Source organism: Antechinus flavipes, chromosome 4, assembly GCF_016432865.1.
Source record: "Antechinus flavipes isolate AdamAnt ecotype Samford, QLD, Australia chromosome 4, AdamAnt_v2, whole genome shotgun sequence".
Lineage (NCBI taxonomy): Eukaryota > Metazoa > Chordata > Mammalia > Dasyuromorphia > Dasyuridae > Antechinus > Antechinus flavipes.
Window position 1 is genome coordinate 82,110,331 of NC_067401.1, and position 16,944 is coordinate 82,127,274.

Genomic DNA, 16,944 nt, shown 5'->3' on the forward strand with positions numbered 1-16,944 from the left:
GAGAAAAACAACACTTTAGAAATTAGAATTGAGTGAGTAGAAGCTAATGACTCTATGAAATATCAAGAATTGATCAAGCAAATTAAAAAGAATTTTAAAAATAGAAGAAAATATAAAATATCTCATGGGAAAAACAACTGCCCTGGAAAATAGATTCCGGAGAGACAATATCAAAATCAATGGACTATGTGAAAGCCATAATCAACAGAAGGATCTAGCATCACCTTTTAAGAAATGATCAGGGTAAACTGCCCTGACATTCTGAAACCTGAGGGCAAGAAAAGACATTGAAAGAATCCACTGATCACCTCAGGAAAGAGATCCCAAAATAAAAATTTCAAGGAATGTTAAGCCAAATTTCAGAACTATCAGATCAACAACTTCATGTGGCCAGAAAGTATACAATATTGGGGAAGCAATCAGATAACACAGAATTTTTAGCTGTACTATTAAAGGATCAGAGGTCATGGAACATGATACTTTGGAAAGTAAAAGAGCTAGGATTTCAAACAAGAATCACTTACCCAGTGAAATTAAACATAATATGTTAAAATAAAAAATTAAAAAGTGGTCATTCAATGAAACAAAAGGATTTCAAATTTTCACAAGGAAAAGATCAGACTTAAAACAAAATTTTGATCTCTAATATCAGGAACCAAAAGAGAAGCATAAATAGATAAAAAAGAAAAAGAAAACATAAGAGATTCAATAGAGCTAAACCGTTTACATCCTTCCAAGGGAATATGATACTTGTAATTTTTTTTTAATCTATCATTATCCTTAGAAGGAATATACACAGGCAGAGAGTATGGGTATAAGATAAATTTGAAGGAATTACACAAAAAGTAATTAAAGGATGAGAAAGAGGAGTTCACTGAATGTAGAAGGAAAGCAAAGGAAGTATGGGGTAAATTATTTCACATGAAAAAATATGAAATACCTATTATAGTAGAAAGGAAGATGGGAGGATGGGTAATAGGCATCATCCATATTGGCTCAAAGAGGGAATAATTTACACAATCAATTGAATATAGACATCTCTCTTATCCAATAGGAGAGTGTAATGTCCATGCTAGCTTTCTGGAGGATCTCTGGATGGGCTGGTCTTTAGGTGGAGAAGTAATGAAGGCAAGAGAGCCACCACGAGGCTGGTCAAAGATGGAGTCTGGAATCTGGAGTCTGAAGTCTGAAGTCTTCTCTGTGTCTGTGTCTGAGACTCCGGCTCTCTACAGGAGAGGAAAAGAGGTTTAATCAAGGAAGGGGGGTAGGAAATTACTGACAGAAAGGAGGGCAAACTTAGAGAAGTGGTAGTCAGAAGCAAAAGACTGATGAGGAGGGAAAGGATGAAAGAAGAGAGAACAAACAGTAGGAAAATTAGGATATGGATGTAAATAGGATGAACTCACCCAAAAAACATAAGTAGAAAGCAAAATGCTTCAAAAATCAGAATCCTACAATATGTTGTTTACAAGAAATACAACTGAAACAGAGAGACAGAAACTGAGTAAAGGTTAGGAGATGAAGCAGAATCTGTTATGCTTCAGCTGAAGTTAAAAAAAAAAAAAAGCAGGAGTAACAGTTCTGATCTCAAAGCAAAAGCAAAATTAGATCTAATTAAAAGAAGTAAGGAAAGAAACTACATCTTGCTAAAAGGTATCATAGACAACAAAATAATATCAATATTAAAATATATGCACCAAGTGGTATAGCATCCAAAGTCTTTCTATGATTTGTTGTTTGACTCATTCATTCTTTAGGATCAGATTATTTAATTTTCAATTAATTCAATTAATTTCAATTTTCCATGACTCTCTACTATATATAATTTTTATTGCATCACCATCTGAAAAGGATTAATTTACTATTTCTGCTTTTCTGCATTTGATTGTGAGATTTTGTAGGTGCCATGTACCACTGAGAAAAAAAAGTATATTCCTCTCTTTTCTCATTCCATTTCTCCAAAGGTCTATCACACCTAACTTTTCTAAAATTCTATTCACTTCCTTAACTTATTTCTTGTTTATTTTGTAGTTAGATTTATCTAGTTCTGATAGAGGGAAGTTGAGATCCTCTACTAGTATAGTTTTGCTGTCTAGAGCATTTCAATTCTTAAAAGAGAAATTAAATGAGTTACAAGAAGAAGTAGATAGCAAAACTATATGAATGGGGAACTTCAACTGTCCCCTCTAAGTTGAGAGGACTCTAAGAACTCAATTAAGTCCAACCAAAAACTAAAGAAGCTAAAGAGGTAAATAGAATATTAGAAAAGTTATACATGCCAGACCTTTGGAGAAAAGTGAATGGTAACAGAAAAGAATATGCCTTTACAATGCTGAAAACAATACATAGTACCTACACAAAAACTGTCCTTGTATTAGGACTTGAAAATTTCAAAATCAAATATAGAAAGGAAGGAATATTAAATGTTATTTTCAGATCACAATGCAATAAAATTACATTCAACACAAGGCAGTGGGAAATAGATTAAAATTTGATTGGAAACTAAATAATTTAATCCTAAAAAAAAGTGGATCAAAGAACAAATCATGGAAGTAATCAATAATTTCATTAAAGAGAATGGCAACAATGAGATAACATGCCAAAATTTATGGGATACAGCCAAAGCAGTACTTAGGGGAAGTTTTATTTCCCTAAATTCTTACATCAACAAAATAGAAAAAGAACAGATCCATAAACTGGGCGTGAAACTAAAAAAACTAGAAAAACAGTGCATTGAAAATTCTCAATTGAGCATCAAATTAGAAATTCTGAACATCAAAGGTAAAGTTAATAATATTCAAAGTAAAAACAAAACAAATAAACAAAAGAACTATTGAGTTAATAACTAAATCTAGTTGTTGGTTTTTTTTTTTTAATGCAGTAAGATAGATAAGTCATTGGTTTTTTTAATTTTTAAAAAATTTTTTTTAATTTTTAATTTTTAAAAGAAAAGCACAATCCTATATCCAGTATCAAAAACAAAAATGATAAAATCATTATCAATGAAGAAGTTAAAGCAATCATTAAGAAATATTTTGTCCAATTATATTAGATCAAAATGAGTTGGGTGACACCATAAGCAAATTAGAAAAACAAGGAATAGTTTACCTGTCAGATCTGTTGAAAAGGGAAAAATTCATGACTAAACAAGAGATAAAGAATATTGCAAAATATGAAATGGATAATTTTGGTTATGTCAAAATAAAATGTTTTTGTATAAACAAAACCAACACAACCAAGATTAGAAAGAAAGCAGAAAGTTAGGAAATAATCTTTACAGCAAGTATCTCTGCTAAATGTTTCATTTCTCAAATATAGAGAGAACTGAGTCAAATTTATAAGAATACAAGTCATTCCCCAATTGAAAAATGATCAAAGGATATTAATAGACAATTTTCATATTAAAGAAATTAAAGCTATCTATAAACATATGAAGTGCTCTAAATCATTTTTGATTAAAAAATTGCAAATAAAAACAACTCATACCTTGCAGAATGGCTAATATGGGAAAAAAGGACATTGGAGGGGATGTGGGAAAACTGGAACACATGCAGTATTGGTAGAATTGTGAACTGATCCAATTATTCTGAAGAGCAATTTGGAATTAAGTCCAAAGATTAATCAAACTGTCATATCCTTTGATCAGCAAAATGTCTAGGTCTATATCCCAAAAGAAATATCAAAAAGGGAAAAGGATCTATATATACAAAAATATTTATAGCAGGTCTTTTCATGGTGGCAAAGTAATGGGAATTTAAGGGAAGCCTATCACTTGAATGACTGAACAAGCTGTGATATACAATTGTAAAGGAATACTATTGCATAGTAAGAAATGATCAACCCGGAGATTTCAGAAAAACTTAGAAAGACATGTATGAATGATGCAAAGTGAAATGAGCAGAACAAGGAAAACATTGTATGTAGTACCAACAACATTATGTGATGATTAATTATGAATGAGTCAGCTCTTCTTAGCTACACAATGATCCAAGACAAGACAAAGGACTCAGGAAGGAAAATGCTATCTACATCCAGATAAAGAACTGATGAACTATGAATATAGATCAAAGGATATTTTTCTAATTTACTTTATTCTTTTAATAGTTTTTTCCCTTTTGATCTTTTTCTTCTTTCACAACTGTGACATACAGAAATATGTTCTATATGATAGTTCATGTATGACCTATATCAAATTGTCTACCATTTTGGAAGAGGGGAGGGGAGAGGAGGGAGGGAAGGAGCAAAACTTGGAACTCAAAAACTTGTAAAAAGGAATGCTAAAAATTGTCTTGACATGTAATTGGGGAAAAAATACAATACTAGTAAATCAGAAAATGTGTTATATCAGTGGAAACTATCATCACTATTATGCATTATTATTGTGTTACTTGGTATGTTTAGCCTGAGAGGGCATTACAAAAAACGATGGGTGACAGTTACATGTGTATAAATTTTAGGATCTTGTGAATGCCCTATCACCTGATGTCTTCAAGTAGAGACTGAACAATAATTATTACAATTAGAATTTCTGCTCATCAGGGTCACTTTCATATAATTTGTCACAGCCAGAAAATTAGATGAAGTCTCTTGGACTAGACACAGAGTATTAGAAATATGAAAATTTCAGGGTCATAGTGATGTAATATGATCTTGTGGTCCTGAGACAATAGTAAATAGACCACTCCTCAATTCATTGCTGACTGGTAATCTTGTCAATAATAATCTGGTCAACCAAGAATTGCTCCTTCAGGAGACTACTACTTCCTACCTATGAGCACAGTGTTCAATTCGCAGTAAACACTTAATAAATATATCTAATAAATGTGCATTATATTGTGTTTGTTGCAGAGTTGCATTGTAGAAGCATGGCACAACAGAAAAGGCATGGATTCGTCATTGGGGGACCTAGGTATGCATCTTGACTCTGCTTCTTATTGCTTATGTGAATATAGATAAGTAATTTCATCTCTGTAGGCCTCAGTTTCCTCATCTGTAAAATGGAGAAAATAGACTTGATAATATTCTAAGATTCCTTTTGGTCATAAGATAGAAGATCCTATGGAGTATTGTATTGTTTTCTGATGGTTGGCCAATTCAGCATCAAGAGAGCTGATTACAGGATCACTAAAGTAGATTGAAGTTGCTATCTGGAAGGTAGCACCAGAAGGGTCTCCATCTAGAAGCCATTTAATCCAGCTCCTTTGCATTACAGATGAAGAAGGTTAAGTGTCTTGCCTAAAATCATACAAGTAGTAAATGTCAGAGATGGGATTTGAATGCAGTTTCTTTGACTATAGAGCCAATTCTCCTTCCATATTTGTTTTTAACCAGACTGAAAAATAGGAGTTCTTAACAGAATCCCTCAAAGTTTCTGAGCAGCCAACTGTCTTCTATCAAATCTGGTCATGGTCCAACAGATTGCTTTCCCAGTAATTTGGGAACTGAGGGAAACTACCTTTAAATAGTTTAAACTTTGCTACATACTCTGGGAGGTCTGTAGCTCCACCAACAAATTTCTCCAAGGCATTTTCCGAAAAGCTGCCACACCTATTACCTCCCATTTTCCTCCTGTGAGGTATGCTATTTTCCTCATGTGAGTAGCAATTCTTCCCAGGAAGATTTGTGTTCTTTTTCAGAGATCTACCAAGCCCTTGCTAGATTACTATAATTAATAGTTATATCTACAAAACCTTTTTCAAGGAGTGAAAACAAAAAGAATTTGAAAATATATTTATATATTTTTAAAACTATATTTATTTTTACAAAAATTTCTTTGAAGAAATTTCTGCCCAGGCATGAAATTCTATCAATTGCCTCTGGAAAGTGATTGGGTTTGCTAGTAGAGTCCCTATATTCAATGAAGAAAGATTTAATGAGATTGTGAGATTGATGTAATGAGACTGCAGGGACAGTACAAGAATGGGACCAGAAGCATGGGGCCATCAGCACCTTCTCAATGCCATGGGAGACTGGACTTTTTTAAAAACAAAGGAGAGAAAAATATGAAGGAAGAACATGTAAAGAAATATGATAGTGTGTGATATGATGAAAAGAAAATTGGATTCAAAACTATAATACCTTAATTAGAAGCTCAGCTCTGTTTTCCACCAGAGATGTGAGGCCCTTTTACATATCTGTGCTTGTTTCCTCTTTTAAAAAATGAAAAGGAAGGACTAGATGATCTCTAAGGTTCCTTCTTTTTCTAATCTTTATGCCTCAATTCAGTGTCTTAAAGTAACTGCTACTTCAACCTCCAAAAATATAGCTTGCCCAAAGTAACTGCTACTTTAAAAAGCCTTCATTACAACCATCATCATCATCATCATCATCATTTAAATAATAATAGCCAACATTTATATATGTTAGCTAGATGTCCTTGAGGTTTGTGAATACATATATTATCTATGCTGATATTAACAATCCTATGAGATAGATCCTAATAACTGCCCTATTTTATAGATAAGAAAGCTAAAAGTCACATAGGTAAAGTGGCTTTCCCTGCCAGAAAGTGTCCGACAAATTGGAATCTACGTCTTAATGATTCTAAGTCTAGTAGTCTCTGTAAAGCTGCTGTTGAAGAACTCACTAGGAATATAGCTAAAGCTGCTCTGGAGGTACTGCCATGAAGGTGTAACTATAAATAATGCAATTGACCCAATTGACTCAAGAAGCTTGGTGCTTAGAGCAGCCACCGGGAACAATTGTCTCCATAAAAAGAAGCTACCATTAGGAGCAACAAACACTAAGGAGACCTTATTAGCTGGAGTTCTCCATCCATTTTTCCCATCATAGCTTGATGGAAGGAAAAGAATTTAGAGCCCACTATTCTATAATTAGGGACTGTTGGTCCTTCATTATGCTCCCTACTAAAAAAAAAAACTAACAATTTCCCTCCAAGAAGTTGATACAGTTGGAGGCCTAGAAATGTTGAGTGGGGATTCAAGCCAATCATGGGAAGTCTAAATCAATGATTCCCAAATTAGTCTTGTCATAAAATATTTTGGGTTTTAAAATATAATAATGAAACAAGTCCTGGGCTTGAATAAGAAAGGAAGAGGAGATACATACTAAATCCTTGGAATAAAGAAGTTATTTGGAAATTTTTTGTATCAAAAGGGAGCAAATTAAATATTTGCATACCCCCAAATTAGTGCATATAATAAGTATTTTTGATACCTGTATAATTTCATGTTTAATATTTGGAAAGGGAAAATATTGCTAGCATTGATATTTTCCCAAAGAACACACAGTCACATCCTGTGAAAGTTGAGAAATGATGGCCTAAGCAGGAACTTGGCTTTCAGCCTCTTGGCCAAGAAAGCATAGCTCAGGGAAAGATGGCTATAATATTATATATACTGTTTTATTTTGTTGCATACACATTACTATTTTCTCCCCCTGGGGATTGGAAATTATCTTGTAAACTCTTGGAGAACAAAAATGATTTTTTTAAATACAGTGTCTTTCTGTCTGGGTACAGTTTGAATTAGATAACCTTTGAAATTTCTTTAATTCAATTAAACAAATATTTATTGGGCACCTACAACATGTCTACCACTGTGCTAGGTTTTGTAATATAGAAACAAAAATGATACAATCACTGCCCTCAGAGACCTTATATTCTACTGTAATGTTTACTTCAACTTGGAAATTCTTTGATTCTATTATTTCTAAATTCTTAAAATTGTAATATCTCAGTATTTGACTAAATATTCCCTACTGCTAATGTTTGGGGATGGTCCCACTTATGACACTATTATGTTAATCTTTTGAGAATTGCTCAAGCGAACTCACCAGGTTATTTTTAGTTTAAAATGAAGAGAATGGTAGCAACTTTGCCAAAATTTTCCATTCTGACCCATTCTCCCAAAGGGCTCTTTAAGGTTCTGGTACAGGGCTAAGTCAAAGAGATTTTCATTCTATTAATACACAAAGATTGAAATCATGGCTCCTTCTTACCCTGGACTTCAGCATTTAAAGATTTAAGTCATTATTTAAATCTCCATCTTTCAACCCTAATTTTAGATAGTGGCCTTCCAACAAAGATCTGGTGTGATTACAAAATAGGGTTTGAGCAGGACAGGCAGTAGAACCCGGGAAAATGGCCAGTGTGCCCAGAACCAACTTGTGATGACCACATCTGCCTGTTGTATTGTTCAATATTTAAGGTTACAGCTCCTAGGGCAAAATTGTGATGGATGTTGCTACCCATACTTGTGCAGCTCTAGATGGGGGGGCAAGAAGGCAGAGGAAAGCATCATTTAAAAATCTGCACACTGTCATACACACACAGTTTATACACACACACACGTATATTTCAAAATAGTGTTTAATTCAGAGGAGCAAATACAACCTGAAGTTCTGCTCAGTACTTCAGAATTGTTCCAAATATTCCAGAAAGCGATTTGAAACTTTGCTAAGAAAGCAACTAAAGTGTCACTTTAACCCAGAGACTACATTGTGAGGCTTGCACTTTAAGGAAATCAAAGATAAAAGAAAAGTCCAATATTGTCCAAATATTTACAGCAACACTTTTTAAAGTGGCAAAAAAATAGAAACAAAGTAGATGCCTAATTGATTGGGGAATGGCTCTGTAATACATGAATGTGATTATCATTGTGCCTAAAAAAATTATGTATATGAAGAATACAGGGAAGCATGGAAAGACTTAAATGAATAAATGCCAAGCAACTGGGCAATCTATAAAACTGCAACAATGTAAAGAGGAAGAACAACAATAAATTGAATCCAAAAGCTCTGCAATGATAACAACCAAGTTTATCCCAGAAGCAGAGATATGAGAATGTACTTCCCTTGTTTCCCTATATAGAACATTGCAAAGAGGATCAGACTTGATTGATAAGTTGATTATTTTTGCTGAACTGCTTTTGTTTTCACTTTCTTTTAAAAACATCCTTATAAGAATAATACTGGATTGGGGAGCGATATATTGGGACTTGAAGGTTATGCTAAAACAAAAGATAAACTTTTTAAATTGATAATATAGGATAGCCTGACTGATGCAACCAAAAAAATATAGTTGTGTTCCAACAGTCTTCTGATCATTAATATCAAGCAAGGCATAAAATGGGATATATATTTTCCAGCAGTATTTGCTACTGTCATGGAGAATGACTTCCAGAGAGTACAAATGGAAGAAGAGTCTCTAAATATGGTGATGGCCTACATATGCTCCTTTTGATACATGGTATTATGCTGGCTACAACAAGAAACAGATCGCATCAATGTTTTTTATGACTACTCCAAAAAGATTTACCTAAAAATCTATAAATGGATGAAGAATATCTATTGACTTGACTATGACATGTAATGGGATAGACAGCCTATCAACTCATTCCATCACTACATACATCTTGGAGAGATACTTCAGATGAACAGTAAGATGAATCCAAATTGAATAGGAAACAATTTTACTGGATTTGTTGAATTTGGTCAATTGCACAGTACTTCAATGATCCCAAACTGCTCTGTGACATTAAAAACACATGTCTTGGCATAAATTTATTTAAGGATGCTTTTATAACTGAAAACTGTTATGTCATTGTTATGTTATGTCAAATTTGTCATTGAAAAATTAAAGAATTAAAATTATAGGTGACAATAGAGAGAAGTGTGTTGGGCATAAGAAGACTAAAGCATATTACAAAGAATGACATGCAAAAGAAATTATTTTTAAAAAATTATACAGGAAATATATAATCTGAAAGGCCAGTAACATATCAAAAAGAGTGGGAAACAAAAAACTATTAAACTGTGTATATCCTTTGAGTCAGTAATATCAATATTTTGTCTATCTACCAAAGAAATCAAAGAAAAAGGGAAAAGACCCAAATGTATAAAATATTTATAATAATTCTCTTTGTGGTAACAAAGAATTGAAAACTGAGATGATGCTTACCCATTGAGAAATGGGTCAGTAAATTAGAGTAAATGAATTGTGATGGAATACTATTGTATAAAAAGATGGTTTCAGAAAAAAACCTGAGAAGACTTGCATGAACTGATGCAAAATGAAATAAGCATAACAAGGAGCACTGATTATATACTAATACGGCAATATTGTAAAGATAATCAACTATGAAAGACTTAGTAACTGTGATCAACACTATGATCAACTACAATTCCAAAGCGCTCATGATTAAATATGCTATTCACATCCAGAAAGAGAGCTAATGGAGTCAGAGTGCAGACTGAAGCATATTTTCTTCTATTTCTTTTCCTTTCTATTTTTGGACATTGCTAGCATGGGAATTTATTTTGCATGACATTACATACTTGTAATTTTATTTTTCTTTCCTTCTTAATGGGTAAGAGAGGAAAAGGAGAGAATTTGGAACTGAAAATAAAATAAAATTGAGTTTTTTGTAAAGTAATGAGAATGCATATGGGCAGTCCCACCCTAGTACCCACAAAATGTTAAAATCCCAGTTCATTCTTTATGAGGAACCTATAGCTACTTAGCATTATAGCACTTTAAAGTTTGCGAGCACCTCACAAATTCTATCATATATGATCCCCATGATAACCCTGTAAGATAGGTACTATAATTATCCCTGTTTTATAGAGGAGGAAACTGAATTAAATGGCTTAGTTAGGGTCATAGAACTAGCCAATGTTAAACAGGATTTGAACTCAGGTCTTATTGTACCAACTAAGTATCTAGTTTGATCAAAGAATTAATAGATCAGTTGTAAGGAATCTGAGAAGCCTATTTAGTCCACTTACACAATACTGTACAATAAACATTATTTTAAGTGCCTGCTCTGAGTCAGGTATTGTGGGAAGAGCTGGGGATAGCAAAAGAGACAAAAGATAGTAAATGACCTCAAGTAGCTTACAACCTAATGACCTAAGAATCTTCTCTACCACAAACCTTCATTTAGAGACTTCTCTTAAACTGTAAGAGGGAAACCCATTACCTTCCAAGTAATCCCTGCCAGATGGCATAGTGGATAAAGTGCTAGACCTGGAGTCAAGAAGATTCCTTTTCATGCATTCAAATATGGCCTCAAATACTTACTATTTGTGCAACCCTGACAAGCCACTTAATCCTATTTACCTCCGTTTTCTCATCTGTAAAATGAGCTGGAGAAGGAAATAGAAATGACAAACCAATCCAGGATCTCTTCCAAGAAAACCCCAAATGGGGTCGCAAAGAGTCAGATGTGACTGAAAAAATGACTGAACAATCATTTCATTCCACTTAGAGATAGTTCCAATTATTAGAAACAAGAAGCTGTTCCTTTGCCTGTGAGCAAAGACCCTACACTGGGAACCATTGGTTCCAACTCTTCCCCTTTGAGACATTTGAAAAAGTAGCCCAGACTTGTTTGCATAACCTGACCCAGGTTATGCAGATAAATGTGTCAGAAGACAAATGGAAAGTAAATTAGGGTGTCTCTCATAAGCTCAAAAGACTCAGTGGGAAGATCTGATATGAGGAGACAAATCATCCATCTTTTGAGAAGATAAAGAACTACGGATTTACTAGAAGTGACCCAGAGTGGAAAATATACACTCATTATTTGTACAGTTCAGGAAAAGGTGTTCCCATAACATCCTCAAGAGATTCTATATATGGCTGGTAGGACTGTGGGACCAGGTGTAAAATTACAGAATGTTTAAGTAGCCCAGAAGCACTTGATGTGCCAGAGGGTGTGGGAGGTAAGGTTCACTTTCAGGTAAGGTTCTATTACAGTTATTTTAGAGCTGCTCGAGGACTAACACCTGGAGAGAAGATAATTAACGCCAATTTTGCTGCTGCAGGAGGCTAACCAGCACCAATTTTGTTGGGATGATGTTGCTTTTGTAGTGCTCCCTACTGCTTAACCTGAAGTAATGCAGTAAAGCTCAGGACCTAACAGGAGAAGGACAGAAATAGAGGCCTGAATGAGGGAACAGCAACTAGAGAATAATGTCCATCAAAGAACATGACAGGATCAATGGAGAGATGTATTTCCCCATTCTGGGAATCCCCCCAAAATAGTGTTGTAAATCACAGAGTCTGTTCAAATCCCTAGGAAGATTAGGGCAAAAATTCTATAGGTTTAGATATGAATCTTTTCAGAGTCTCTTTCTATGAAAATAAAACTAATCTATCTTTTGTATTGTAGCAAGTACTACTGTTGATTACCATTGTGGGAAGTGGCAAATGACGAAGTTCCCAAACTTCAACTTGGAGAAATCACAGAAGAGAGATTCGTAAAATGTACCTAAGTCCTTTATTACAAATGGGAAGCTCTAACAAAAGATTACAAAAATTCCCCTTATATTTAGACAAAATCAATTCCTCTATATTTTTCATCCTTTTCTTCTAGATCTGATCCACTTTATCTTTTCTTCTCTGGGGTAATCATTCCACAATTCAATTCAACAAAATTTATTAAGAGCCCATTATGTTCAGGTCTCCACAACAGGTTCTGGAGATGCAAAGACAAAAATGAAATTCCCTGTTCTTAAGTCAACAAGTATTTATTAAGCATTTTATTATATGCTATTCTCTGTTAAATCCTATAGATACCAAGAAAATCAGTCATTTCCCTCAAGGAACTTACACTGTAATTGGGAAGTGAAGGGGAACTATGGACATACAAACAGGATAAATAGGACATAATCTCAGAAAGAAGATAGTAGTAAAATGGGAATTAGGTAAAGCTTCTTATAGGAGTTGGGATTGTAAATGAAATTTGAAGAAACGCAATAAAGCCAGGAAGAGAAAATGAGGAGGGAGAACATTACAGGTGCAATGAATAGTCAATAAAAACATGTAGTCAGGAGATGGACTGTCTTGTTCAATGAACAACCAAGAAGCCAGTGCCACTGCACCGTAGAGTAGATAGAAGGGAATAAAGTATTGAAAGACTGGGAAGGACTGGAAAGGGCCAGGTTATAAAGGATTTTAAACAAGGGAGTCAGGAAGACTCTTCTTCCTAAATTCTAATCTGGCCTCAGACACTTACTAGCTATGTGACTCTGGGCAAGTCACTTAAGCCTGTTTGCTTCAGTTTTCACATCTGTAAAATGAGCAAGAGAAGGAAATGGCAAAACTGCTCCTGTACCTTTGCCTAGAAAATCCCAAGCAGGGTCATAAAGAGTCAGACACAGTTGAAAAGATTAAACAGCAATAAATAAACAGAAATAGATAGATCGATGGATAGATCGATCGATAGATAGATAGATAGATGCAAAGGATTTTTATTTTATTCTGAAATTGATAGGCAATCCTTGGAGTTTACTAAATAAGTGGATGACAAGGTCAGACCTGTGCTTTAAGATCATTTTGATAGTTAAGTGAAGAATGAACTGGAATGGGAAGATCCTAGAAGTAAGATCAATTAGAATAATATTGCCAGAGTCTCTGGGTGACATAAGGAGGGTCTAAACCATGGTGGTAGCAGTACTGCAAGAGAGATTTGTGGTTTTAGCTCAGCCTTTTTAGTCATATGCGACTCTTTGTGACCCCATTTCGAGTTTTCTTAGAAAGGTATTAGAGTAGTTTGCCATTTCCTTTTCCAGCTCATTTTACAGATAAGCAAACTGAGAAAAACAGGTTTAAGTGACTTACCTAGAGTCACGTTACTAGTAAGTGTCTGAGGTCAGATTCAAATTTGGGGAGAAGAGACTTTCTTCCTCCAAGCCCAGCTCTTTATCTACTGTGCTACTTAGCTGTCCCTTAGAAGAGAAAAGGGGGTATGCATCTTGTGAAGATAACTTATAAAGAACCTTACACTCTGCTGAGAGATTCAACAAGTGCATAAATAAAATAAAAGTTAGCTTGAAGAAGTAAAAAGCATTAACGAGGAGGATAAGGAACCATTTCATGGAGGAGATGACAACTTTTTCAGTATAATTTGGAGGCTTGTCATCAACTAGTCCAGCTTTTCCCTGATATAACTGTCCTTAAAATATGGGGCCCATATTTGACCACAATATTCCAGTTTTACATCGGAAAGCACCTCCCTTATTCTATATACTGAGTTCTCAATGCGGCTTAAGACTATATATTATATATATTAATATTATACATATTATATTAATATATAATATGCATTATATATTATATATGTTTTTGATTGTTGTATTGACTTTTAATGCAAATATCTCACTAGTCATACTTTTCCCCATCTTGTACATATAAGGATGATGTTATTTACCCTATGTTTTGCTTATATTTATCCCTTGTAAATCTAATTATAGTAAATTTGACCTAATGGTCTAAGCTGTGAAGATATTTTTGAATATTAACTTGCCACCCATGAATTTATTTTCTCTTCCAACTTTGTGTCATCTGCAAATGTAATAAGCAAAGGCATAGACATAAGCCTTTATGTTATTAATAAAAATGCCAAACAGTCCAGGACAAGAATTGCACAGGAGGAGGTGTGGATAGATTGTAATCTGTACTCTTGGAAGGGAAGCCCACATCCCTAAGATCACAGATCCACTAAAGAAATGAACTATTCTTTTGTTAGATTTTGCATCTCCTTCCAATATTTAGCTCAGGACTGCACAGTGAGTATTTGTGATACCCAGCCACACTGTTGGCACAGGTTTACAGGATCAGCAGCGGCACTAGTGATTAGGGCCACGCCTGGAACATAAAAATTGCTTGCAGATCTGGGAACTGTGGGCATGCAAATCTCACAGGTACTGAGAGTGCCCACATCCTGACTTCTGGTGGCATTGATTTCTCTGTCTTGTTCCCTGCATTTTCCTCACACTGGATTCTTCTGACTCAGTCCCCGGTTCAGTTCCAGGCAGATATAATACATTACGCTTTCCAACTGACACAAAATTTCAGGCTTGGAAGGAACCTTAGAAGCTACTTGGTCTAATCCATGTCGGAACAAAAATTCCCTCTACATCATCCCCAATTTGAGGACATTCAGTATCTGCTTAAAGAGTTCTAGTGAAGGAAAACCACATCCTCCAGACACGGCTCTATCCAATTTAGAATATCTCTAAGAGTTAGTTAGGCAAATTGTCCTTACGTCAAACCTAAATCTGCCTAATCTAAAACTTGTTCCCCTTATTCTGTTCTTTCGGATCAATCAGAACAAATCTAATCCACATTATAACCCTCTATATGGAAACAACTCTCAAGACCCATTTAGGTTTCCTTTCTTTAAACCTTCTTGCATCCATCCATTGTCACATTACATGATATCAAGGACTTTTGAGATAATGGTTGTTTTCCTAAAATGTGACATCTATAACTGAATGCTGTACTCTAGATGTTTGCTGATAAAGACAGAGTACAGTGGACTTAACATTCTCTGGCTCAGATGTATTAGAATCTAATACATCCCGAGTTAACATTAGCTTTTTGTCTATAGTCACTCAAGATGCATTTATTAAGCACCTAAATACATGCCAGCCACTGTGGTAAATGTTGGGAATACAAAGAAAGGATGACATTCTCTATCCTCCAGGAGCTATAGTCTAACGGGGAGACAACATGCAAACAATTATGTACAAAAAAAGCTATGTACAGAATAATTTGGAAATAATCAACAAAAGGAAGTCCCTGGAATTAAGAGGGATTGGGAAAGTCTTCCTGCAGAATGAGATATTTTAGCTGATTTACCTCACATTATTGACTCATATTGTAGTACACTAATGTTCCCAATGTATTGGTATTGTCCATGTTCCTTTTTCTTATATTTGTAAGCTTAACTTTTTGAAAATAAGAATAAATCTTTACATTTATCCCTGATCATCTTATTAGTTTTGGTCTAATCTATCAAAAGCTCTTTGAATCCAGATTCTGTAATCCAAAAAAGTTGTCTGTCTTTTCCAAATTTCTCTCACCTGAAAATCTTGTAAGCATACTCTTAAAATGTTGTAAGTATTCCTCTTAAAGTCTCCAAATGAACTAATATATGTAAGGTATGTATTGTCTGTATAAGATGTATATTCCACATGATGTGTCTTAAAGTGACTTAAAGCAAGGTGTGCATAGCTATCTCTGGAATCTGGCCCAACCTTCTCCAGGGGAGACTTTGATTTCTTCCTGGAGAGTAGCAGAAGGGACAGTAAGAGTGACTACTTCTGAGAAGCAATAATGGACTAAAATTGTTTCTATCTGTTCTTCTCTCTAAGTACTGCTAATCTAGAGGCCTGATTTTTTTTTTTTCAGGTTTAAAAGCATCATTATCCTTAAAGAGTGAGAGTAACCCAATCTTATACCCATAGGCTTGACTCCTTCATAGCAAATGTTTATTATGCAAAAAGACCATCATAAGTAGTGAACAAAAAAATAAGCCCATTTTCCAAATGGGAGTTCTACAGATTAGAATAAATAAATTAGAATAGATGTGAGTTGGCTGAGACCTTATTCAGCCGAGAGTCCTCAAGATCAACCAAGGGAAAATTCCTTAAAGTCTTGAGGCAAACTGGAAATCAAGGACATGTTTAGGAGTCAGCTTCTCCTTACGTCACTGTAAGGGAATCTTTTTTTTTTTTCTTTTTCCGGGAGTTGGTCCCAAAAAGTCTGGAACTATGTGTGTGTCTTTTCTCAATGCAAGAATGAAGATCGGCTCTTCTCTCCGATTTCCCATCAACTTTATCTCTCATGCAGGATCACCAGATTGCATTTTCTTTTTCTTCACAAAATTAGGAGTCATACCTAAGTAGTTACTATCCAACAAATGGCCCCAGGCTCAAAACTCACCTCCCTCCTTTAAACCTATAGAACTCTTTCCATTTTCCGTCAGTTGCTTTGTCTGGTTTAGACTCCAGAAGCATCATGCCTCTTCCAGAATAAGCTCACTACCTATAATCTCATCATCATGATGATGTATAACTTATATCAAATTATTTGCTGCCTTGGGGAGAAGGGAGGGAAGAAAGAGAGGGAGAAAAAATTTGGAACCGAAAATGTTACAAAAATGAATGTTGAAAACTATCTTTACATATAATTAG